The 27,734-nt window shown below is 43.1% G+C and overlaps 2 long non-coding RNA genes across 2 annotated transcripts; both read left to right on the forward strand.

Moving 5' to 3' along the window:
• Window positions 1–17,319: 17,319 nt before the first annotated feature.
• On the forward strand, window positions 17,320–21,058 carry LOC142475959 (uncharacterized). Its single transcript, XR_012791215.1, has 3 exons — window positions 17,320–17,431; window positions 19,829–19,950; window positions 20,969–21,058. It is a non-coding gene; the product is annotated as an uncharacterized LOC142475959 (long non-coding RNA).
• A 1,445-nt stretch (window positions 21,059–22,503) lies between these two features.
• On the forward strand, window positions 22,504–27,572 carry LOC142475960 (uncharacterized). The gene is made up of 4 exons (XR_012791216.1): window positions 22,504–22,612; window positions 23,834–23,944; window positions 26,343–26,462; window positions 27,483–27,572. It is a non-coding gene; the product is annotated as an uncharacterized LOC142475960 (long non-coding RNA).
• The last annotated feature ends 162 nt before the right edge of the window (window positions 27,573–27,734 follow it).

Raw genomic sequence — 27,734 nt, forward strand, 5'->3', positions numbered from 1 at the left:
GAGCCATCACAGGTGGAGGCGCTGCACCATATAGTATTGTTCAGGAGGATACACCCCAGGCTCTCATTGGCGGAGGCTCAGGCCTCCTGTGAGCCTCACAGGTAAAGCACCACACTGGTAATACATATAGCTCCCCTCACATGCACCCTATCTGCGATTGGGTGGGGGAATATGGGTTACATATATATATTATATATATATAGTACCGACACACTTTATTCGAGTGTGGCCGGTACCGCAAGCCGGGAGATTTCCCGGCTTGCTAGTGGCCGCCCCTCGGCGTGCCGCGCGTCATAGACGCGCGGTCACGCGTCTTCGGGAGCGTGCGCCCCCTGCACGCGCGTCCAGGGGCTCCCCGAGGGAGCCCTGGTGTCCCGCGATCGCGGGACAGCGGCAGGGGGTTCCGGGGGACCCGGCGGACCCGGCAGCGGTAGGGAGAGCGCCCCGATCGGAGGGCGCTCTTCCGCTGCTTCGGCGCGCGCCCGTCACTCTCGGGCGCGCGCCAGGCTACTGCTGCGGCCAAGAACGGGCAAATGCTCGAATAAACTTGGCCGCAGCAGTATATATATATATATATATATATATATATATATACTTATTATTAGGCTATAACTGCAGCACTGATTATTGTGCTACCTAGTTCTTGTTGGTTCTTAATAGATTGCTATGAGGGATATTGTTATATGCACTTATGATATAATACACCTCATTTAGCAATCAGGACGCCACACTCCATATATTTTAGCACCCTCCCCATCAGTTACATATGTTGCTGGTACCATGGTTTTTTACCTCACTACTTCTTATTGGGACTCACACTGGTACTGTCATTTAGCGCATGAATATTTATTTTGTTCTAACAAAATTAACACAGTATAGGAAAATATGCATTTGTCAGAGGGAAAGGCCAATAATCTGGAGTCAGGTCACCCTAATGTATATTAAAAATAAACACAGGCCTGTCTGATACTCCCTGATATTATAAAGTAAAGAGGCCACTCTATAATAAATATTTACACAGGCCTTTTTAAGTCTGTCCCTAATAATCTGTAATCAGGAGGTCATTATAAGTGTTAAAACAGTAGTGGTACTGTGATATTAAAGTGACAATCCCATACAAGTTTAATTCAGCCCAAATCCACACAATAATGTTAATAAATGCATTATAAATATCACATGACCATATGTATACTGACTTAGTTCATGGCTGTGTTATTACATCATTACATGTGTAATTAAATCCGTGACATTCTCAGGCTCCCCCCTTCTGTGACAATCATACAGCCGGGCCGTTACATTGCAACACACTAATCCCGCCCCTAGTGACATCACCTGATCAGTAACCAGTCAGAGAAGCTAGCAGGCAAAGAACTACATTTCCCACAATGCACCTCGTGGAGTGTGGCTAGCAGCTACACCTTCTCTCACTAGTTTGTCTCCTGCGAGCTTCCGTACACAGCGTCTTGTTAGAGTGGGGCGTGGACATGTGTAAACTTCAATGGTGGGAAAATGAGACAGTTTTAGCTGCTAGCTGAGCAGTGGTACAGCGCTCTGTAGAAGGCGCTCTCAGTCGGGTGAGTGATTTTTCAATGTGTGTGTTTATTTCATTTCTCATTTTACTTTCACTTTAAGTACTGCATGCTTATTTTTTTCTTTGGGCATTTAGAGATTTAAGTGCTCTGTGAGCCGATTCCTCCATTGAAGGAGGAGCTATGAGGCCAACCTATCACAGCTACTGTACCATCTTCAGTTGCTTTCAGTATACTGATTAATCCACGGCACAGAATATGCAACTTCAAATACATCTATCAACTGTCTATATGTTAAGCCCCCGGACAAGCAAGTGGTGAAACATGCATGTCAGGACTTGTCTGTCTCATCTAGGATGTGGTGGTGATCTCAGCTGTTTCTCCTTCTCTCCGCTGAATCTTGCAGTCTGTGCTCCAAGCAACCCTGGGAGCATGTGCTGAGACTCACTCTCCCTGAACCTACGAGCAGTTAAGCTGTGGATATATGCTATCACTCTGCTGGACACTTTGCTGTACACTCAGGACTGGTCTAAGTACTTTTGCTACCTATTTTGGCTTGTTAGTTATATCTGCCAATTTTTTGCTCATCTGTGTGTTTCATATCTATAGGCTTGGATCATATTACTAACTTATATAATTAACTTATTCATTTCCTTGCTTGTTAGTTATACACTAGTTTCATACAAGCACTTCACACAGGGGGCTTCAACTTAGGTAGTACTTGACCGGCCGGTCTGAGTGTTCTCATTTCCATATATTTCTTGCCTCTACACTTTATTTACACACTTTGTACTTATTACTGCAGTGTAGCATTTTTCCCCACACCTTAAGGTTCAGTTTATAACAGCTTTGTAGGTCACCACTGCTCCTCATTTTAACCATTTATGTGTATGTGATTAATAAACCTTTATTGATACAATTTGTGTATGTTAGAGTGCTATTCAGGGGATTCTTTTTTTCTGTGTTAGTTTTCATATATATGTGTGTGTGTGTGTGTGTGTGTGTGTGTGTGTGTGTGTGTGTGTGTGTGTGTGTGTGTGTGTGTGTGTGTGTGTGTATATATGTATATATTTATGTATATATATTTGTGTGTGTGTGACCTTGGGCAAGTCACTTCATATCCTCTGTGCCTCAGGCACCAATGTCATAGATTGTAAGCTCTATGGGGCAGGGACTTGTGTCTGCAAAATGTCTCTGTATAGCGCTACGTAAAACTAGCAGCGCTTTAAAAGAACATGCTGTTATTATTATTATATATAAATGTGTATGTATTTATTTATATAGCACTATTAATGTATATAGCGTTTCACAGTAGTAATACATGTGAAAATCCTATAAATAACAAATACAAATATCAGGTCATGGGAATAAGTGATTTGGACATAAAAGTAACATTTCGGAAGTGTGGACAACTAATACATCTTGTAGATTGCCTTTACAGTGTGATGTCATTGATTCAGTAGATTGTGTGCAGACCAGGACTGCAGTACAGTGTCACTCACATGGATGACTTGCGTGGTAGAAGCTCAAGAACAAGGATGTCAAACTCCAGTCCTCGAGGGCAGCAAACAGGCCAGGTTTTCAGGATATCCCTACTGAAAACCTGGCCTGTTTGGGACCCTCGAGGACTGGAGTTTGACATGCATGCTCTAGACGGAGCACAGCTGTGGGTGGGAGGTGGATTTGCTTTGCATCAAATGGTTTGGAGCAAGGTTTATTGTATGTATTATCATAATAACAATGCAATGCTTAACTTTTATTTCAGGAGGGATGACTGCAGAACAGAAGTGAATATTGAAGCCATGTGTTCCTTTTCTTGCAAAAGAGAAAATTTGAAGGACAGTTGAACAGAATGAAAATTACTACACAGAGACAGATAAGCAATGTGTATATTTCTCATTTACCATTTAGTATTTGTCGTTTTATTGACTCCACACAATCCAGCTGCTACGGGTTTCACATTGAACATTTTCATCTCTACTCTACCCCTTCCTGTGATCTGAACCATGCAAGTTTTCATTGATTCAATACATCATGAGTAGAGTGTGGCTACAGTATGAAGTAAAGACCCAAGGACCACATCTACTACCATTCATAACAAGAACATGTGCAGTAGCGCACAGCTGCAGTTCTATGTGATTGTTATGAAAGGTTGAGGTGGTTCAATTCTATGAATCTGGAGTGGGATGGATCCTGTTTGCATCACATGGTTTCATCTAGGCCAGTAGATTATATAACTCTCAGTACAGGTTACACATGGCATCAGTATTAGTGATGTAAAGAGGAGGAAAGCTTCAATGTGGAGTACAAAGCCAAGTAATGTTGAAGTTACTCCTTTTACCATTTACTTGGTCAGTCTGTACTGTCTACTCCCCACACAGCTGCTAAGGGTCTTCCATTTTAAATACTTTCACCTCCTATTCTGCACTGCTTTGCTGCCCATTATTTAGAAATGCGTTCCAGTCATGTTTACCACTCTGAATCTCTCTGCAGTCATTGATTCAGCACATCATGGGTAGAGCATGGCTACAGATACAGCAAGCTATTATTATTTTACCGGCTGATCATCCATAATATTGCATTAAAACATAGAATATCACTTAATTTCCAAAAGATTCAGTGATGCTGATAATGCAGAATCTCACAACATTTCCCATCATAATGCCATAATGCACCAGAGGAAGAAATAATCCTTGCTATATCTGTACATTGTGTGACGTATTACCTCCATGACCATTGATAGCAAGTACATCTTCTGTATAGAGCGGCTGTGTTATGATGCAGTTATTGATCATCATTGACATAATCACAAGAATCTTATGCAAAGGGAAATTGTCCGCAGCGAAGTGAGATGTGTGCCTGTTTTAAGTCCTCCAGCTTAACGCCCCTACACCTCCCACTACACAGACATACTTACTTATGCATACACTGACATCTGGCATACCTACACACACCCCAGGGCCACTTCCTTCCCCTGATGTCAGGGAGAGGATGGGCATGCAGAGTGCAGTAAGTCTCCACGTTACTCTGGCCAACAGTCTTGGCCTACCCCCAGCATCTGTCACCCACAACATCTGTTCCCTCCTTGTAAAGTGCTGAACTATCTCACCTGGGTCAGTGCTATAGCTGATCACAGTGCCCGATCATGATGTCACTGTGACAGGCAGCAGTGCAGATTGACCGGTCAATCAATGCAGTGCCGCACCATATGCACTAAATGAGATTTCCGTGCCCCCTGTCAGGTTACTCCCTGGGCAGTGACCCTGCTCACCCCCTCCCCTAGTTCCACCTCTGACCACAATTATCTCTCTTGGAGAGTGTAGCAAATTGGTGTTGGTGGAATCTCACCTCTGCCATGCATGGTCACAATCTGGGCACAGGACCCAAATAGTGGGCAATGTGGCACTTCTTACAGTAGAGAATAAGTAACTATATTCTTTACTTGTGTATTAAGGACCTTATTTGCATTAAAATTCAGTCCCCATGGGACCAAGACTTTCTGGCTTACTGAACAAAGTGGAATTATTTCGTAGAGGGTGGAGAATTGTATTTTATCTGAAATTACCCCCTCTGCACAAAATACAAACAATTATACACATACATGTACCTTGTGGAAGTTGTTGCCCTCTATCTTCCTGTGGTCTCTCCCTGTTTCTCACCGTGCCTCCTCCCATTTCCTTGCACCTCTGCGTCTCCGCATATATCCCTATACTCAGAGCCGGCTCCGGTCAGTGACATGGGATGCCCAAATATGAGCATATCCATACATGGGCATCCATGCCACTGACCGGAGCCCACTCTGTTGCGGATATGGAGAGAGACTGGGAGATTTACATCCCCTTATAATTCATATGGTGCATAGTACCGGCACGTATTGTTTTACCGTTACTGTGTACCTTCCTACTTTCACACTGGTACAGTATGTGCTGCAGTGGGACTGAGAGGGATATATTGGTAACACATAGTTATTGTTGGGGGAATTCAATCCATTTTGAAAATAGTAATGCAATGTTTTATACTTTTTTTTTTTTGCAGTAATGAAGAATGAAAAAGTTCTGTTAAAATTGAATTGGAGGTGAACTGGAATCATCATCAACTCTGCACCAGTGTGAATTGATGTTCTTTAATGTTCTGATAAGGTACATGCAACATCTCTTCCTCAACCCCTACACCACTCTCTGCCTCTTGCCTCTCTCTCTCCACCTCCCTGCTAAGCGTATTAACCCATCTAATGTAATCCACATTCCATGTCTCACTTTACTCTTCACTTCTCACGTGCCCTCTGGAATGTCTGCTCTCTGACTAACAAGGTCTATTTGTACATGACCTCTTCTGCTCTCATCATCCACCACTTCTCATTCCCCTCACCCCTGTCCTACTAGATACCTCAGCTTAATTGAACTCTCTCCTCTGACATCTACCCTTATCTCTAACCTCTCCTCACTTTCTGCTTAAACTAACTATCTTGTTAACTTTTACAATGCTATCATCTCCTCCTCCTCCCTCCTCCTCCCTCCTCCCTCCTCCATTATATATTTATATGCCCCTTCTAGGCTCTGACACACTCATCCCTCTAAGGCCATGATTATCATGGGCACATGCTTGGTCATCCACAGTGCGTGCGAGCGATGCAGAGCCGCCTCGGACCTCAGTGCAGGGATTGCTGCATACCCCAGCATCTGTCACCCACAAACAATACACACACTAATACTCCCCACAATACACACTATAATACCTCCTCAATACTAATCTCTCCAATAATATTATAGCTCCAAACACAATATACACAACACCCTTACACAAGATACACAATCTAGTACTCTCCTCTGCACCTCTACACACAATATAATACTCCCACACACACAATATACACACTACCCTCCTACCCCCATAAAATACAACCAATAATACACACACACTTTGTGGATGTTGGGACCAGCTCCCGGCATGCACCAGTGAAAGAGAGAGGCCAGCAGAAGCTCGGAAGAACTCCCTCTCTCCATCCGTGCCTCCCTCCGTTTCCCATCTTCTCCCTGTCTCTCTCCCTCCCTTTCCTTGCATCTCCCTGCGTCTTTACGTATACCCAGTCAGTGACGGCTCTGGTCACGTGATGCCTTAATATGGGCTTATCCATATATGTTCATCCACGTCACTAATGTGATGCCCGCACTGTTGCGGAGCTGGTACTTACGACGGGCACTTATTGTTTTATCAGTACTGCATACCTGACTCTACCGGCCTTCTTTCAACACTAGTACAATATGTGCTTCACTACGAGTGAGTGGGGAATATTGGCATCACACAATCACTGTTGAATATGCCATTCAATCCATTTTGAAAATAGTAATGCAATGTGGTTTTGTTTTGTTTGCTTTTTGCAGTAATGAAGAATGGATAAGTTATATTAAAATTAAATTGGAGGGGAACTGGATTCAGCATTTCATCATGAACTCTGCACTTGTGAGAATTTACCTTCTTGAATGCCCTGACAGGTACACGCAACTTTAAGACTATAATCTGCTGTGCAAGCTTTCGTGCTATACCTCCCCCTCAGGTTTTGATTTATACATTTGCTCCCTCAAGTCATGTCCTCTAATATTTGAAAGCTCTCTCCTAGCATTTTCTCTCTACCACAGAACGTCATCCCAATGTAACCTCTCTCTTGTTCTCTCTGCTTGCTGTTTCCTCACTCCTCTGTTAAACTTTTCTAATTTCTCTAACTTCCACACTCCTGCTTTTATCCACATGTTCTCTTTCCTTCCCCTACCTTTGCATGTGTCTACACACTGCACCATTTGTACAGACCTCTATTGCAGCTATTTCTGCACTGCTCAATGAAAAGCACTCTTTAATATCCTATTCTCTGTGCCCCCTCTCTCTGCGCCCCCTCTTTTGGCGCCTCCTCTCTCTGCGCCCCCTCTCTCTGCGCCTATCTGTCTCATTCTCTCTACGTCCCTCTCTCTCTACATAGAGCTATCTCTGTCTCTCTCTACACCTATCTCTGTGTCTCCTTCTATGTTTGCTGATGTGTGGGATATCTCTTATAATCTTGAACCTGCTCATATACACATCGGGCCTCCCTGCCTCTGCCTCCCTGCTAAGAGTGTTAACCTATCTAATGTAATCCACATTCCTTTCCTTACTTTTCTCTTCCCTTCTCCTGTGCCCTCTGGAATGTCCACTCTTACTAACAAGGGTCTAGTTGTACATGACCTCTTCTGCTCTCATCATTCACAATCAGTCATTCCCCTCACCCCATCTTACCTGTCCCACTGATTTTCCTCTGCTTAATTAAACTCTCCTCTGACATCTACTCTAACCTCTCTGCTCTCTCTCTCTCTTTCTGCTTAAACTGACAATCTTATTAACTCTTACAATGCTATCCTCTATATGCCCCTTCAAGCTCTGACACACTCGTCCCTCTAACCCACACCCTTGGCTAAATTCCCAAACATGTTCATCACACTTCCACTCGCTGTTCTTAATGCCTATGAAGGAAATCTCACACTTGATGTTTGATTTTTCTACAGTAAAAATGTCTCCAGTCCTGTATAAAGCTGCTCTCTGGGGCCAAACCACACTACTTTTTTTTCCATATTCATCAACACACAAATTTAATTTACGCTGTCTTTTTTCCCCTGTATTTGACTCCCTCCACTAACCTTCTTCTCACACTTGCCATCCTTCCTTCACTTCTCCTCAAGCATTTGACTACTTCAGAGGCAAGGTGGATGCCACCCACAAGGAGATTCCTTCTGTCCCTTCCCCCTTCTCTCCTTCTACCTAATTCTCCTTCTGCATTTGACTCCTTTTCTTCTCTTACAGAGCTGGAAGCTAATCATCTTCTCTTCTCCCTCTACCACATGCCCTCTAGATCGTATCCCCTCACACCTTACTGCATCTCTTAGTCCCCACTCTCACCCACATCTTCAATTCCTCCCTATTCTCTGGCTCTTTACCCTCTTACTTTAAGCCTGTAGTGGTCACCCTTTTCTCAGAAACAACCTACACCCTATACTAACCCTATACTAACTACCGCCCTGTATCCCTCCTGCTGTTTGTCTCCTAATTGCTAGAATGTCAACATTCTTAAATCACATTCCCTCCTGGATCCTTTACAACCTGCCTTTCGTACAGCTCGTTCTACAGACTGTGCTTAAAGCAAATTCCCAAGGTCACTTTTCCCTACTAATCCTACTTGATCTATCTGCTGCGTTTGATGCTCTCAATCACTCTCCTCCTTCATATTCTAAACTCTCTCTTGGTATCCGTAACACAGTTCTATCCTGGTTTTCATCATAACTTTCCTGTCACACATTCTCCATCTCTGTTGCTAACATGTCTTCGTCTTCTATTGATCTGTCTGTGGGTATACATCAGGGCTCTGTTCTGAGATCTCTCTTTCTCTCTACATACTATCATTTGGTGACCTCATCAACTCTTTGTGACAATCCTATAAATAACAAATACAAATATCAGGTCATGGGAATAAGTGATTTGGACATAAAAGTAACATTTCGGAAGTGTGGACAACTAATACATCTTGTAGATTGCCTTTACAGTGTGATGTCATTGATTCAGTAGATTGTGTGCAGACCAGGACTGCAGTACAGTGTCACTCACATGGATGACTTGCGTGGTAGAAGCTCAAGAACAAGGATGTCAAACTCCAGTCCTCGAGGGCTGCAAACAGGCCAGGTTTTCAGGATATCCCTACTGAAAACCTGGCCTGTTTGGGACCCTCGAGGACTGGAGTTTGACATGCATGCTCTAGAAGGAGCACAGCTGTGGGTGGGAGGTGGATTTGCTTTGCATCAAATGGTTTGGAGCAAGGTTTATTGTATGTATTATCATAATAACAATGCAATGCTTAACTTTTATTTCAGGAGGGATGACTGCAGAACAGAAGTGAATATTGAAGCCATGTGTTCCTTTTCTTGCAAAAGAGAAAATTTGAAGGACAGTTGAAGAGAAGGAAAATTACTACACAGAGACAGATAAGCAATGTGTATATTTCTCATTTACCATTTAGTATTTGTCGTTTTATTGACTCCACACAATCCGGCTGCTACGGGTTTCACATTGAATATTTTCATCTCTACTCTACCCCTTCCTGTGATCTGAACCATGCAAGTTTTCGTTGATTCAATACATCATGAGTAGAGGGTGGCTACAGTATGAAGTAAAGACCCAAGGACCACATCTACTACCATTCATAACAAGAACATGTGCAGTAGCGCACAGCTGCAGTTCTATGTGATTGTTATGAAAGGTTGAGGTGGTTCAATTCTATGAATCTGGAGTGGGATGGATCCTGTTTGCATCATATGGTTTCATCTAGGCCAGTAGATTATATAACTCTCAGTACAGGTTACACATGGCATCAGTATTAGTGATTTAAAGAGGAGGAAAGCTTCAATGTGGAGAACAAAGCCAAGTAATGTTGAAGTTACTCCTTTTACCATTTACTTGGTCAGTCTGTACTGTCTACTCTCCACACAGCTGCTAAGGATCTTCCATTTTAAATACTTTCACCTCCTATTCTGCACTGCTTTGCTGCCCATTATTCAGAGATGCGTTCCAGTCATGTTTAGCACTCTGAATCTCTCTGCAGTCATTGGTTCAGCACATCATGGGTAGAGCATGGCTACAGATACAGCAAGCTATTATTATTTTACCGGCTGATCACCCATAATATTGCATTAAAACATAGAATATCACTTAATTTCCAAAAGATTCAGTGATGCTGATAATGCAGAATCTCACAACATTTCCCATCATAATGCCATAATGCACAAGTGGGAGAAATAATCCTTGCTATATCTGTACATTGTGTGACATATTACCTCAATGACCAATGAGAGCAAGTACATCTTCTGTATAGAGCGGCTGTGTTATGATGCAGTTATTGATCATCATTGACATAATCACAAGAATCTTATGCAAAGGGAAATTGTCCGCAGCGAAGTGAGATTTCAGCCCCCAAACGTCTGTAATATTAATGCAATGTCTTACTTTTGTTGCAGTGAACACTGAAGAGACGGATCTACTACAACACTGTACAGGATGAGCATACGCTACAAGCAGCAAAATGATCTTGCAGTTGACAGTATGTTGTTCTGGTAATGTGCACAATTATTATTTATGGGCTACACACCACAGTGCTGGACATATTCTGTTAACTTCAACTCTACTCCTAACATGGAGATGTCTTCCTGGTGTTACTGATTCAGTACATCATATGCACAGTGTGGTTATGATATGATGGATTGATTTAATGAACCCACCAACCAATGATGACATCTGCATCATCTTCTGTAAAGTGCAGCTACAGCATGATATTATCAGCATTTGGTGCGGTATAATCAGAGGTATCTATGTGCTTTTGTGCCTGTTTTAAGTCCTCCAGCTTAACGCCCCTACACCTCCCACTACACAGGCATACTTACTTATGCATACACTGACATCTGGCATACCTACACACACCCCAGGGCCACTTCCTTCCCCTGATGTCAGGGAGAGGATGGGCATGCAGAGTGCAGTAAGTCTCCACGTTACTCTGGCCAACAGTCTTGGCCTACCTCCAGCATCTGTCACCCACAACATCTGTTCCCTCCTTGTAAAGTGCTGAACTATCTCACCTGGGTCAGTGCTATAGCTGATCACAGTGCCCGATCAGGATGTCACTGTGACAGGCAGCAGTGCAGATTGACCGGTCAATCAATGCAGTGCCGCAACATATGCACTAAATGAGATTTCCGTGCCCCCAGTCAGGTTACTCCCTGGGCAGTGACCCTGCTCACACCCTCCCCTAGTTCCACCTCTGATCACAATTATCTCTCTTGGAGAGTGTAGCAAATTGGAGTTGGGGGAATCTCACCTCTGCCATGCATGGTCACAATCTGGGCACAGGACCCAAATAGTGGGCAATGTGGCACTTCTTACAGTAGAGAATAAGTAACTTTATTCTTTACTTGTGTATTAAGGACCTTATTTGCATTAAATTCAGTCCACATGGGACCAAGACTTTCTGGCTTACTGAACAAAGTGGAATTGTTTCGTAGAGGGTGGAGAATTGTATTTTATCTGAAATTACCCCCTCTGCACAAAATACAAACAATTATACCCATACAAGTACCTTGTGGAAGTTGTTGCCCTCTATCTTCCTGTGGTCTCTCCCTGTTTCTCACCGTGCCTCCTCCCATTTCCTTGCACCTCTGCGTCTCCGCATATATCCCTATACTCAGAGCCGGCTCCGGTCAGTGACATGGGATGCCCAAATATGAGCATACCCATATATGGGCATCCATGCCACTGACCGGAGCCCGCTCTGTTGCGGATATGGAGAGAGACTGGGAGATTTACATCCCCTTATAATTCATATGGTGCATAGTACCGGCACGTATTGTTTTACCGGTACTGTGTACCTTCCTACTTTCACACTGGTACAGTATATGCTGCAGTGGGACTGAGAGGGATATATTGGTAACACATAGTCATTGTTGGGGGAATTCAATCCATTTTGAAAATAGTAATGAAATGTTTTTTACTTTTCTTTTTTTTCAGTAATGAAGAATGAAACATTTCTGTTAAAATTGAATTGGAGGTGAACTGGATTCATCATCAACTCTGCACCAGTGTGAATTGATGTTCTTTAATGTTCTGATAAGGTACATGCAACATCTCTTCCTCAACCCCTGCACCACTCTCTGCCTCTTGCCTCTCTCTCTCCACCTCCCTGCTAAGCGTATTAACCCATGCCCTCTAGATCGTATCCCCTCACACCTTACTGCATCTCTTAGTCCCCACTCTCACCCACATCTTCAATTCCTCCCTATTCTCTGGCTCTTTACCCTCTTACTTTAAGCCTGTAGTGGTCACCCTTTTCTCAGAAACAACCTACACCCTATGTGCCTTACTAACTACCGCCCTGTATCCCTCCTGCTGTTTGTCTCCTAATTGCTAGAATGTCAACATTCTTAAATCACATTCCCTCCTGGATCCTTTACAACCTGCCTTTCGTACAGCTCGTTCTACAGACTGTGCTTAAAGCAAATTCCCAAGGTCACTTTTCCCTACTAATCCTACTTGATCTATCTGCTGCGTTTGATGCTCTCAATCACTCTCCTCCTTCATATTCTAAACTCTCTCTTGGTATCCGTAACACAGTTCTATCCTGGTTTTCATCATAACTTTCCTGTCACACATTCTCCATCTCTGTTGCTAACATGTCTTCGTCTTCTATTGATCTGTCTGTGGGTATACATCAGGGCTCTGTTCTGAGATCTCTCTTTCTCTCTACATACTATCATTTGGTGACCTCATCAACTCTTTGTGACAATCCTATAAATAACAAATACAAATATCAGGTCATGGGAATAAGTGATTTGGACATAAAAGTAACATTTCGGAAGTGTGGACAACTAATACATCTTGTAGATTGCCTTTACAGTGTGATGTCATTGATTCAGTAGATTGTGTGCAGACCAGGACTGCAGTACAGTGTCACTCACATGGATGACTTGCGTGGTAGAAGCTCAAGAACAAGGATGTCAAACTCCAGTCCTCGAGGGCAGCAAACAGGCCAGGTTTTCAGGATATCCCTACTGAAAACCTGGCCTGTTTGGGACCCTCGAGGACTGGAGTTTGACATGCATGCTCTAGAAGGAGCACAGCTGTGGGTGGGAGGTGGATTTGCTTTGCATCAAATGGTTTGGAGCAAGGTTTATTGTATGTATTATCATAATAACAATGCAATGCTTAACTTTTATTTCAGGAGGGATGACTGCAGAACAGAAGTGAATATTGAAGCCATGTGTTCCTTTTCTTGCAAAAGAGAAAATTTGAAGGACAGTTGAAGAGAAGGAAAATTACTACACAGAGACAGATAAGCAATGTGTATATTTCTCATTTACCATTTAGTATTTGTCGTTTTATTGACTCCACACAATCCGGCTGCTACGGGTTTCACATTGAATATTTTCATCTCTACTCTACCCCTTCCTGTGATCTGAACCATGCAAGTTTTCGTTGATTCAATACATCATGAGTAGAGTGTGGCTACAGTATGAAGTAAAGACCCAAGGACCACATCTACTACCATTCATAACAAGAACATGTGCAGTAGCGCACAGCTGCAGTTCTATGTGATTGTTATGAAAGGTTGAGGTGGTTCAATTCTATGAATCTGGAGTGGGATGGATCCTGTTTGCATCATATGGTTTCATCTAGGCCAGTAGATTATATAACTCTCAGTACAGGTTACACATGGCATCAGTATTAGTGATTTAAAGAGGAGGAAAGCTTCAATGTGGAGAACAAAGCCAAGTAATGTTGAAGTTACTCCTTTTACCATTTACTTGGTCAGTCTGTACTGTCTACTCTCCACACAGCTGCTAAGGATCTTCCATTTTAAATACTTTCACCTCCTATTCTGCACTGCTTTGCTGCCCATTATTCAGAGATGCGTTCCAGTCATGTTTAGCACTCTGAATCTCTCTGCAGTCATTGGTTCAGCACATCATGGGTAGAGCATGGCTACAGATACAGCAAGCTATTATTATTTTACCGGCTGATCACCCATAATATTGCATTAAAACATAGAATATCACTTAATTTCCAAAAGATTCAGTGATGCTGATAATGCAGAATCTCACAACATTTCCCATCATAATGCCATAATGCACAAGTGGGAGAAATAATCCTTGCTATATCTGTACATTGTGTGACGTATTACCTCCATGACCAATGAGAGCAAGTACATCTTCTGTATAGAGCGGCTGTGTTATGATGCAGTTATTGATCATCATTGACATAATCACAAGAATCTTATGCAAAGGGAAATTGTCCGCAGCGAAGTGAGATTTCAGCCCCCAAACGTCTGTAATATTAATGCAATGTCTTACTTTTGTTGCAGTGAACACTGAAGAGACGGATCTACTACAACACTGTACAGGATGAGCATACGCTACAAGCAGCAAAATGATCTTGCAGTTGACAGTATGTTGTTCTGGTAATGTGCACAATTATTATTTATGGGCTACACACCACAGTGCTGGACATATTCTGTTAACTTCAACTCTACTCCTAACATGGAGATGTCTTCCTGGTGTTACTGATTCAGTACATCATATGCACAGTGTGGTTATGATATGATGGATTGATTTAATGAACCCACCAACCAATGATGACATCTGCATCATCTTCTGTAAAGTGCAGCTACAGCATGATATTATCAGCATTTGGTGCGGTATAATCAGAGGTATCTATGTGCTTTTGTGCCTGTTTTAAGTCCTCCAGCTTAACGCCCCTACACCTCCCACTACACAGGCATACTTACTTATGCATACACTGACATCTGGCATACCTACACACACCCCAGGGCCACTTCCTTCCCCTGATGTCAGGGAGAGGATGGGCATGCAGAGTGCAGTAAGTCTCCACGTTACTCTGGCCAACAGTCTTGGCCTACCTCCAGCATCTGTCACCCACAACATCTGTTCCCTCCTTGTAAAGTGCTGAACTATCTCACCTGGGTCAGTGCTATAGCTGATCACAGTGCCCGATCAGGATGTCACTGTGACAGGCAGCAGTGCAGATTGACCGGTCAATCAATGCAGTGCCGCAACATATGCACTAAATGAGATTTCCGTGCCCCCAGTCAGGTTACTCCCTGGGCAGTGACCCTGCTCACACCCTCCCCTAGTTCCACCTCTGATCACAATTATCTCTCTTGGAGAGTGTAGCAAATTGGAGTTGGGGGAATCTCACCTCTGCCATGCATGGTCACAATCTGGGCACAGGACCCAAATAGTGGGCAATGTGGCACTTCTTACAGTAGAGAATAAGTAACTTTATTCTTTACTTGTGTATTAAGGACCTTATTTGCATTAAATTCAGTCCACATGGGACCAAGACTTTCTGGCTTACTGAACAAAGTGGAATTGTTTCGTAGAGGGTGGAGAATTGTATTTTATCTGAAATTACCCCCTCTGCACAAAATACAAACAATTATACCCATACAAGTACCTTGTGGAAGTTGTTGCCCTCTATCTTCCTGTGGTCTCTCCCTGTTTCTCACCGTGCCTCCTCCCATTTCCTTGCACCTGTGCGTCTCCGCATATATCCCTATACTCAGAGCCGGCTCCGGTCAGTGACATGGGATGCCCAAATATGAGCATACCCATATATGGGCATCCATGCCACTGACCGGAGCCCGCTCTGTTGCGGATATGGAGAGAGACTGGGAGATTTACATCCCCTTATAATTCATATGGTGCATAGTACCGGCACGTATTGTTTTACCGGTACTGTGTACCTTCCTACTTTCACACTGGTACAGTATATGCTGCAGTGGGACTGAGAGGGATATATTGGTAACACATAGTCATTGTTGGGGGAATTCAATCCATTTTGAAAATAGTAATGAAATGTTTTTTACTTTTCTTTTTTTTCAGTAATGAAGAATGAAACATTTCTGTTAAAATTGAATTGGAGGTGAACTGGATTCATCATCAACTCTGCACCAGTGTGAATTGATGTTCTTTAATGTTCTGATAAGGTACATGCAACATCTCTTCCTCAACCCCTGCACCACTCTCTGCCTCTTGCCTCTCTCTCTCCACCTCCCTGCTAAGCGTATTAACCCATCTAATGTAATCCACATTCCATGTCTCACTTTACTCTTCACTTCTCACGTGCCCTCTGGAATGACTGCTCTCTGACTAACAAGGTCTATTTGTACATGACCTCTTCTGCTCTCATCATCCACCACCTCTCATTCCCCTCACCCCTGTCCTACTCGATACCTCAGCTTAATTGAACTCTCTCCTCTGACATCTACCCTTATCTCTAACCTCTCCTCACTTTCTGCTTAAACTAACTATCTTGTTAACTTTTACAATGCTATCATCTCCTCCTCCTCCCTCCTCCTCCTCCCTCCTCCATCATATATATGCCCCTTCTAGGCTCTGACACACTCATCCCTCTAAGGCCATGATTATCATGGGCACATGCTTGGTCATCCACAGTGTGTGCGAGCGATGCAGAGCCGCCTCGGACCTCAGTGCAGGGATTGCTGCATAACCCCAGCATCTGTCACCCACAAACAATACACAAACTAATACTCCCCACAATACACACTATAATACCTCCTCAATACTAATCTCCCCAATAATATTATAGCTCCAAACACAATATACACAACACCCTTACACAAGATACACAATCTAGTACTCTCCTCTGCACCTCTACACACAATATAATACTCCCACACACACAATATACACACTACCCTCCTACCCCCATAAAATACAACCAATAATACACACATACTTTGTGGATGTTGGGACCAGCTCCCGGCATGCACCAGTGAAAGAGAGAGGCCCGCAGAAGCTCGGAAGAACTCCCTCCATCCGTGCCTTCCTCCGTTTCACATCTTCTCCCTGTCTCTCTCCCTCCCTTTCCTTGCATCTCCCTGCGTCTTTACGTATACCCAGTCAGTGACGGCTCTGGTCACGTGATGCCTTAATATGGGCTTATCTATATATGTTCATCCACGTCACTAATGTGATGCCCGCACTGTTGCGGAGCTGGTACTTACGACGGGCACTTATTGTTTTATCAGTACTGCGTACCTGACTCTACCGGCCTACTTTCAACACTAGTACAATATGTGCTTCACTACGAGTGAGTGGGGAATATTGGCATCACACAGTCACTGTTGAATATGCCATTCAATCCATTTTGAAAATAGTAATGCAATGTGGTTTTGTTTTGTTTGCTTTTTGCAGTAATGAAGAATGGAAAAGTTATATTAAAATTAAATTGGAGGGGGACTAGATTCAGCATTTCATCATGAACTCTGCACTTGTGAGAATTTAACTTCTTGAATACCCTGACAGGTACACGCAACATTAAGACTATAATCTGCTGTGCGAGCTTTCGTGCTATACCTCCCCCTCAGGTTTTGATTTATACATTTGCTCCCTCAATTCATGTCCTCTAATATTTGAAAGCTCTCTCCTAGCATTTTCTCTTTACCACAGAACGTCATCCCAATGTAACCTCTCTCTTGTTCTTTCTGCTTGCTGTTTCCTCACTCCTCTGTTAAACTTTTCTAATTTCTCTAACTTCCACACTCCTGCTTTTATCCACATGTTCTCCTCTTTCCTTCCCCTACCTTTGCATGTGTCTACACACTGCACCATTTGTACAGACCTCTATTGCAGCTATTTCTGCACTGCTCAACGAAAAGCACTCTTTAATATCCTATTCTCTGTGCCCCTCTCTCTGCGCCCCCTCTTTTGGCGCCTCCTCTCTCTGCGCCCCCTCTCTCTGCGCCTATCTGTCTCATTCTCTCTACGTCCCTCTCTCTCTACATAGAGCTATCTCTGTCTCTCTCTACACCTATCTCTGTGTCTCCTTCTATGTTTGCTGATGTGTGGGATATCTCTTATAATCTTGAACCTGCTCATATACACATCGGGCCTCCCTGCCTCTGCCTCCCTGCTAAGAGTGTTAACCTATCTAATGTAATCCACATTCCTTTCCTTACTTTTCTCTTCCCTTCTCCTATGCCATCTGGAATGTCCGTTCTCTGACTAACAAGGCTCTAGTTGTACATGACCTCTTCTGCTCTCATCATTCACAATCAGTCATTCCCCTCACCCCATCTTACCTGTCCCACTGATTTGCCTCTGCTTAATTAAACTCTCCTCTGACATCTACTCTAACCTCTCTGCTCTCTCTCTCTTTCCGCTTAAACTAACAATCTTATTAACTCTTACAATGCTATCCTCCTATCTATATGCCCCCTCTAGGCTCTGACACACTTGTCCCTCTAGCCCACACCCTTGGCTAAATTCCCAAACATGTTCATCACACTTCCACTCGCTGTTCTTAATGCCTATGAAGGAAATCACACAATTGATATTTGATTTTTCTACAGTAAAAATGTCTCCAGTCCTGTATAAAGCTGCTCTCTGGGGCCAAACCACACTACTTTTTTTTCACATTCATCAACACTCAAATTTAATTTACGCTGTCTTTTTTTCCCTGTATTTGACTCCCTCCACTAACCTTCTCCTCACACTTGCCATCCTTCCTTCACTTCTCCTCAAGCATTTGACTACTTCAGAGGCAAGGTGGATGCCACCCACAAGGAGATTCCTTCTGTCCCTTCCCCCTTCTCTCCTTCTACCTAATTCTCCTTCTGCATTTGACTCCTTTTCTTCTCTTACAGAGCTGGAAGCTAATCATCTTCTCTTCTCCCTCTACCACATGCCCTCTAGATCGTATCCCCTCACACCTTACTGCATCTCTTAGTCCCCACTCTCACCCACATCTTCAATTCCTCCCTATTCTCTGGCTCTTTACCCTCTTACTTTAAGCCTGTAGTGGTCACCCTTTTCTCAGAAACAACCTACACCCTATGTGCCTTACTAACTACCGCCCTGTATCCCTCCTGCTGTTTGTCTCCTAATTGCTAGAATGTCAACATTCTTAAATCACATTCCCTCCTGGATCCTTTACAACCTGCCTTTCGTACAGCTCGTTCTACAGACTGTGCTTAAAGCAAATTCCCAAGGTCACTTTTCCCTACTAATCCTACTTGATCTATCTGCTGCGTTTGATGCTCTCAATCACTCTCCTCCTTCATATTCTAAACTCTCTCTTGGTATCCGTAACACAGTTCTATCCTGGTTTTCATCATAACTTTCCTGTCACACATTCTCCATCTCTGTTGCTAACATGTCTTCGTCTTCTATTGATCTGTCTGTGGGTATACATCAGGGCTCTGTTCTGAGATCTCTCTTTCTCTCTACATACTATCATTTGGTGACCTCATCAACTCTTTGTGACAATCCTATAAATAACAAATACAAATATCAGGTCATGGGAATAAGTGATTTGGACATAAAAGTAACATTTCGGAAGTGTGGACAACTAATACATCTTGTAGATTGCCTTTACAGTGTGATGTCATTGATTCAGTAGATTGTGTGCAGACCAGGACTGCAGTACAGTGTCACTCACATGGATGACTTGCGTGGTAGAAGCTCAAGAACAAGGATGTCAAACTCCAGTCCTCGAGGGCAGCAAACAGGCCAGGTTTTCAGGATATCCCTACTGAAAACCTGGCCTGTTTGGGACCCTCGAGGACTGGAGTTTGACATGCATGCTCTAGAAGGAGCACAGCTGTGGGTGGGAGGTGGATTTGCTTTGCATCAAATGGTTTGGAGCAAGGTTTATTGTATGTATTATCATAATAACAATGCAATGCTTAACTTTTATTTCAGGAGGGATGACTGCAGAACAGAAGTGAATATTGAAGCCATGTGTTCCTTTTCTTGCAAAAGAGAAAATTTGAAGGACAGTTGAAGAGAAGGAAAATTACTACACAGAGACAGATAAGCAATGTGTATATTTCTCATTTACCATTTAGTATTTGTCGTTTTATTGACTCCACACAATCCGGCTGCTACGGGTTTCACATTGAATATTTTCATCTCTACTCTACCCCTTCCTGTGATCTGAACCATGCAAGTTTTCGTTGATTCAATACATCATGAGTAGAGGGTGGCTACAGTATGAAGTAAAGACCCAAGGACCACATCTACTACCATTCATAACAAGAACATGTGCAGTAGCGCACAGCTGCAGTTCTATGTGATTGTTATGAAAGGTTGAGGTGGTTCAATTCTATGAATCTGGAGTGGGATGGATCCTGTTTGCATCATATGGTTTCATCTAGGCCAGTAGATTATATAACTCTCAGTACAGGTTACACATGGCATCAGTATTAGTGATTTAAAGAGGAGGAAAGCTTCAATGTGGAGAACAAAGCCAAGTAATGTTGAAGTTACTCCTTTTACCATTTACTTGGTCAGTCTGTACTGTCTACTCTCCACACAGCTGCTAAGGATCTTCCATTTTAAATACTTTCACCTCCTATTCTGCACTGCTTTGCTGCCCATTATTCAGAGATGCGTTCCAGTCATGTTTAGCACTCTGAATCTCTCTGCAGTCATTGGTTCAGCACATCATGGGTAGAGCATGGCTACAGATACAGCAAGCTATTATTATTTTACCGGCTGATCACCCATAATATTGCATTAAAACATAGAATATCACTTAATTTCCAAAAGATTCAGTGATGCTGATAATGCAGAATCTCACAACATTTCCCATCATAATGCCATAATGCACAAGTGGGAGAAATAATCCTTGCTATATCTGTACATTGTGTGACGTATTACCTCAATGACCAATGAGAGCAAGTACATCTTCTGTATAGAGCGGCTGTGTTATGATGCAGTTATTGATCATCATTGACATAATCACAAGAATCTTATGCAAAGGGAAATTGTCCGCAGCGAAGTGAGATTTCAGCCCCCAAACGTCTGTAATATTAATGCAATGTCTTACTTTTGTTGCAGTGAACACTGAAGAGACGGATCTACTACAACACTGTACAGGATGAGCATACGCTACAAGCAGCAAAATGATCTTGCAGTTGACAGTATGTTGTTCTGGTAATGTGCACAATTATTATTTATGGGCTACACACCACAGTGCTGGACATATTCTGTTAACTTCAACTCTACTCCTAACATGGAGATGTCTTCCTGGTGTTACTGATTCAGTACATCATATGCACAGTGTGGTTATGATATGATGGATTGATTTAATGAACCCACCAACCAATGATGACATCTGCATCATCTTCTGTAAAGTGCAGCTACAGCATGATATTATCAGCATTTGGTGCGGTATAATCAGAGGTATCTATGTGCTTTTGTGCCTGTTTTAAGTCCTCCAGCTTAACGCCCCTACACCTCCCACTACACAGGCATACTTACTTATGCATACACTGACATCTGGCATACCTACACACACCCCAGGGCCACTTCCTTCCCCTGATGTCAGGGAGAGGATGGGCATGCAGAGTGCAGTAAGTCTCCACGTTACTCTGGCCAACAGTCTTGGCCTACCCCCAGCATCTGTCACCCACAACATCTGTTCCCTCCTTGTAAAGTGCTGAACTATCTCACCTGGGTCAGTGCTATAGCTGATCACAGTGCCCGATCAGGATGTCACTGTGACAGGCAGCAGTGCAGATTGACCGGTCAATCAATGCAGTGCCGCAACATATGCACTAAATGAGATTTCCGTGCCCCCAGTCAGGTTACTCCCTGGGCAGTGACCCTGCTCACACCCTCCCCTAGTTCCACCTCTGATCACAATTATCTCTCTTGGAGAGTGTAGCAAATTGGAGTTGGGGGAATCTCACCTCTGCCATGCATGGTCACAATCTGGGCACAGGACCCAAATAGTGGGCAATGTGGCACTTCTTACAGTAGAGAATAAGTAACTTTATTCTTTACTTGTGTATTAAGGACCTTATTTGCATTAAATTCAGTCCACATGGGACCAAGACTTTCTGGCTTACTGAACAAAGTGGAATTGTTTCGTAGAGGGTGGAGAATTGTATTTTATCTGAAATTACCCCCTCTGCACAAAATACAAACAATTATACCCATACAAGTACCTTGTGGAAGTTGTTGCCCTCTATCTTCCTGTGGTCTCTCCCTGTTTCTCACCGTGCCTCCTCCCATTTCCTTGCACCTCTGCGTCTCCGCATATATCCCTATACTCAGAGCCGGCTCCGGTCAGTGACATGGGATGCCCAAATATGAGCATACCCATATATGGGCATCCATGCCACTGACCGGAGCCCGCTCTGTTGCGGATATGGAGAGAGACTGGGAGATTTACATCCCCTTATAATTCATATGGTGCATAGTACCGGCACGTATTGTTTTACCGGTACTGTGTACCTTCCTACTTTCACACTGGTACAGTATATGCTGCAGTGGGACTGAGAGGGATATATTGGTAACACATAGTCATTGTTGGGGGAATTCAATCCATTTTGAAAATAGTAATAAAATGTTTTTTACTTTTCTTTTTTTTCAGTAATGAAGAATGAAACATTTCTGTTAAAATTGAATTGGAGGTGAACTGGATTCATCATCAACTCTGCACCAGTGTGAATTGATGTTCTTTAATGTTCTGATAAGGTACATGCAACATCTCTTCCTCAACCCCTGCACCACTCTCTGCCTCTTGCCTCTCTCTCTCCACCTCCCTGCTAAGCGTATTAACCCATCTAATGTAATCCACATTCCATGTCTCACTTTACTCTTCACTTCTCACGTGCCCTCTGGAATGACTGCTCTCTGACTAACAAGGTCTATTTGTACATGACCTCTTCTGCTCTCATCATCCACCACCTCTCATTCCCCTCACCCCTGTCCTACTCGATACCTCAGCTTAATTGAACTCTCTCCTCTGACATCTACCCTTATCTCTAACCTCTCCTCACTTTCTGCTTAAACTAACTATCTTGTTAACTTTTACAATGCTATCATCTCCTCCTCCTCCTCCCTCCTCCATCATATATATGCCCCTTCTAGGCTCTGACACACTCATCCCTCTAAGGCCATGATTATCATGGGCACATGCTTGGTCGTCCACAGTGCGTGCGAGCGATGCAGAGCCGCCTCGGACCTCAGTGCAGGGATTGCTGCATACCCCCAGCATCTGTCACCCACAAACAATACACACACTAATACTCCCCACAATACACACTATAATACCTCCTCAATACTAATCTCCCCAATAATATTATAGCTCCAAACACAATATACACAACACCCTTACACAAGATACACAATCTAGTACTCTCCTCTGCACCTCTACACACAATATAATACTCCCACACACACAATATACACACTACCCTCCTACCCCCATAAAATACAACCAATAATACACACACACTTTGTGGATGTTGGGACCAGCTCCCGGCATGCACCAGTGAAAGAGAGAGGCCCGCAGAAGCTCGGAAGAACTCCCTCCATCCGTGCCTTCCTCCGTTTCACATCTTCTCCCTGTCTCTCTCCCTCCCTTTCCTTGCATCTCCCTGCGTCTTTACGTATACCCAGTCAGTGACGGCTCTGGTCACGTGATGCCTTAATATGGGCTTATCCATATATGTTCATCCACGTCACTAATGTGATGCCCGCACTGTTGCGGAGCTGGTACTTACGACGGGCACTTATTGTTTTATCAGTACTGCGTACCTGACTCTACCGGCCTACTTTCAACACTAGTACAATATGTGCTTCACTACGAGTGAGTGGGGAATATTGGCATCACACAGTCACTGTTGAATATGCCATTCAATCCATTTTGAAAATAGTAATGCAATGTGGTTTTGTTTTGTTTGCTTTTTGCAGTAATGAAGAATGGAAAAGTTATATTAAAATTAAATTGGAGGGGGACTAGATTCAGCATTTCATCATGAACTCTGCACTTGTGAGAATTTAACTTCTTGAATACCATGACAGGTACACGCAACATTAAGACTATAATCTGCTGTGCAAGCTTTCGTGCTATACCTCCCCCTCAGGTTTTGATTTATACATTTGCTCCCTCAATTCAGGTCCTCTAATATTTGAAAGCTCTCTCCTAGCATTTTCTCTTTACCACAGAACGTCATCCCAATGTAACCTCTATCTTGTTCTTTCTGCTTGCTGTTTCCTCACTCCTCTGTTAAACTTTTCTAATTTCTCTAACTTCCACACTCCTGCTTTTATCCACATGTTCTCCTCTTTCCTTCCCCTACCTTTGCATGTGTCTACACACTGCACCATTTGTACAGACCTCTATTGCAGCTATTTCTGCACTGCTCAACGAAAAGCACTCTTTAATATCCTATTCTCTGTGCCCCCTCTCTCTGCGCCCCCTCTTTTGGCGCCTCCTCTCTCTGCGCCCCCTCTCTCTGCGCCTATCTGTCTCATTCTCTCTACGTCCCTCTCTCTCTACATAGAGCTATCTCTGTCTCTCTCTACACCTATCTCTGTGTCTCCTTCTATGTTTGCTGATGTGTGGGATATCTCTTATAATCTTGAACCTGCTCATATACACATCGGGCCTCCCTGCCTCTGCCTCCCTGCTAAGAGTGTTAACCTATCTAATGTAATCCACATTCCTTTCCTTACTTTTCTCTTCCCTTCTCCTATGCCATCTGGAATGTCCGTTCTCTGACTAACAAGGCTCTAGTTGTACATGACCTCTTCTGCTCTCATCATTCACAATCAGTCATTCCCCTCACCCCATCTTACCTGTCCCACTGATTTGCCTCTGCTTAATTAAACTCTCCTCTGACATCTACTCTAACCTCTCTGCTCTCTCTCTCTTTCCGCTTAAACTAACAATCTTATTAACTCTTACAATGCTATCCTCCTATCTATATGCCCCCTCTAGGCTCTGACACACTTGTCCCTCTAGCCCACACCCTTGGCTAAATTCCCAAACATGTTCATCACACTTCCACTCGCTGTTCTTAATGCCTATGAAGGAAATCACACAATTGATATTTGATTTTTCTACAGTAAAAATGTCTCCAGTCCTGTATAAAGCTGCTCTCTGGGGCCAAACCACACTACTTTTTTTTCACATTCATCAACACTCAAATTTAATTTACGCTGTCTTTTTTTCCCTGTATTTGACTCCCTCCACTAACCTTCTCCTCACACTTGCCATCCTTCCTTCACTTCTCCTCAAGCATTTGACTACTTCAGAGGCAAGGTGGATGCCACCCACAAGGAGATTCCTTCTGTCCCTTCCCCCTTCTCTCCTTCTACCTAATTCTCCTTCTGCATTTGACTCCTTTTCTTCTCTTACAGAGCTGGAAGCTAATCATCTTCTCTTCTCCCTCTACCACATGCCCTCTAGATCGTATCCCCTCACACCTTACTGCATCTCTTAGTCCCCACTCTCACCCACATCTTCAATTCCTCCCTATTCTCTGGCTCTTTACCCTCTTACTTTAAGCCTGTAGTGGTCACCCTTTTCTCAGAAACAACCTACACCCTATGTGCCTTACTAACTACCGCCCTATATCCCTCCTGCTGTTTGTCTCCTAATTGCTAGAATGTCAACATTCTTAAATCACATGCCCTCCTGGATCCTTTACAACCTGCCTTTCGTACAGCTCGTTCTACAGACTGTGCTTAAAGCAAATTCCCAAGGTCACTTTTCCCTACTAATCCTACTTGATCTATCTGCTGCGTTTGATGCTCTCAATCACTCTCCTCCTTCATATTCTAAACTCTCTCTTGGTATCCGTAACACAGTTCTATCCTGGTTTTCATCATAACTTTCCTGTCACACATTCTCCATCTCTGTTGCTAACATGTCTTCGTCTTCTATTGATCTGTCTGTGGGTATACATCAGGGCTCTGTTCTGAGATCTCTCTTTCTCTCTACATACTATCATTTGGTGACCTCATCAACTCTTTGTGACAATCCTATAAATAACAAATACAAATATCAGGTCATGGGAATAAGTGATTTGGACATAAAAGTAACATTTCGGAAGTGTGGACAACTAATACATCTTGTAGATTGCCTTTACAGTGTGATGTCATTGATTCAGTAGATTGTGTGCAGACCAGGACTGCAGTACAGTGTCACTCACATGGATGACTTGCGTGGTAGAAGCTCAAGAACAAGGATGTCAAACTCCAGTCCTCGAGGGCAGCAAACAGGCCAGGTTTTCAGGATATCCCTACTGAAAACCTGGCCTGTTTGGGACCCTCGAGGACTGGAGTTTGACATGCATGCTCTAGAAGGAGCACAGCTGTGGGTGGGAGGTGGATTTGCTTTGCATCAAATGGTTTGGAGCAAGGTTTATTGTATGTATTATCATAATAACAATGCAATGCTTAACTTTTATTTCAGGAGGGATGACTGCAGAACAGAAGTGAATATTGAAGCCATGTGTTCCTTTTCTTGCAAAAGAGAAAATTTGAAGGACAGTTGAAGAGAAGGAAAATTACTACACAGAGACAGATAAGCAATGTGTATATTTCTCATTTACCATTTAGTATTTGTCGTTTTATTGACTCCACACAATCCGGCTGCTACGGGTTTCACATTGAATATTTTCATCTCTACTCTACCCCTTCCTGTGATCTGAACCATGCAAGTTTTCGTTGATTCAATACATCATGAGTAGAGGGTGGCTACAGTATGAAGTAAAGACCCAAGGACCACATCTACTACCATTCATAACAAGAACATGTGCAGTAGCGCACAGCTGCAGTTCTATGTGATTGTTATGAAAGGTTGAGGTGGTTCAATTCTATGAATCTGGAGTGGGATGGATCCTGTTTGCATCATATGGTTTCATCTAGGCCAGTAGATTATATAACTCTCAGTACAGGTTACACATGGCATCAGTATTAGTGATTTAAAGAGGAGGAAAGCTTCAATGTGGAGAACAAAGCCAAGTAATGTTGAAGTTACTCCTTTTACCATTTACTTGGTCAGTCTGTACTGTCTACTCTCCACACAGCTGCTAAGGATCTTCCATTTTAAATACTTTCACCTCCTATTCTGCACTGCTTTGCTGCCCATTATTCAGAGATGCGTTCCAGTCATGTTTAGCACTCTGAATCTCTCTGCAGTCATTGGTTCAGCACATCATGGGTAGAGCATGGCTACAGATACAGCAAGCTATTATTATTTTACCGGCTGATCACCCATAATATTGCATTAAAACATAGAATATCACTTAATTTCCAAAAGATTCAGTGATGCTGATAATGCAGAATCTCACAACATTTCCCATCATAATGCCATAATGCACAAGTGGGAGAAATAATCCTTGCTATATCTGTACATTGTGTGACGTATTACCTCAATGACCAATGAGAGCAAGTACATCTTCTGTATAGAGCGGCTGTGTTATGATGCAGTTATTGATCATCATTGACATAATCACAAGAATCTTATGCAAAGGGAAATTGTCCGCAGCGAAGTGAGATTTCAGCCCCCAAACGTCTGTAATATTAATGCAATGTCTTACTTTTGTTGCAGTGAACACTGAAGAGACGGATCTACTACAACACTGTACAGGATGAGCATACGCTACAAGCAGCAAAATGATCTTGCAGTTGACAGTATGTTGTTCTGGTAATGTGCACAATTATTATTTATGGGCTACACACCACAGTGCTGGACATATTCTGTTAACTTCAACTCTACTCCTAACATGGAGATGTCTTCCTGGTGTTACTGATTCAGTACATCATATGCACAGTGTGGTTATGATATGATGGATTGATTTAA

The sequence above is a fragment of the Ascaphus truei genome, unplaced genomic scaffold (genome assembly GCF_040206685.1).
Source record: "Ascaphus truei isolate aAscTru1 unplaced genomic scaffold, aAscTru1.hap1 HAP1_SCAFFOLD_1450, whole genome shotgun sequence".
Lineage (NCBI taxonomy): Eukaryota > Metazoa > Chordata > Amphibia > Anura > Ascaphidae > Ascaphus > Ascaphus truei.